Genomic DNA, 395 nt, shown 5'->3' with positions numbered 1-395 from the left:
TTGTAAGTAGAATTGCTGAGTCAAAAGAGTCACTCATTCAAGGAGCACCTAAAGAGTGCCTAGTAATTGATGGACACTGCTCTAGGTGCTGGGGAGACATCAAGGAGATAAAAGGCACACGTTTGTGCTTTGGTGGAGCTGACATTCCAGTGGAGGAAGTTTCCGGTTTTTATCTTGACAGATGTTGCCACAATGCTGTCTACAATTACCAACATCCTCAGCCCACTCCTGGAGTGGGAGCTTTGAGGTGGGTGGTTGGATTCCCTGACCTTTGCCTCTGCAAGATCTTCAGGGTCAGGGCCGGGGCCGGTCCATCTGGGGACGTCCGTGGTCAGTGTGTATGTGTCACGGGGAGACCGGAATGGAAGGGTCCACTGCAGAGCGGGGGGGCTGGG

This window comes from Mustela nigripes, chromosome X, assembly GCF_022355385.1.
Source record: "Mustela nigripes isolate SB6536 chromosome X, MUSNIG.SB6536, whole genome shotgun sequence".
In the NCBI taxonomy this organism is placed as follows: domain Eukaryota; kingdom Metazoa; phylum Chordata; class Mammalia; order Carnivora; family Mustelidae; genus Mustela; species Mustela nigripes.
This window is presented reverse-complemented; position numbering follows the sequence as displayed.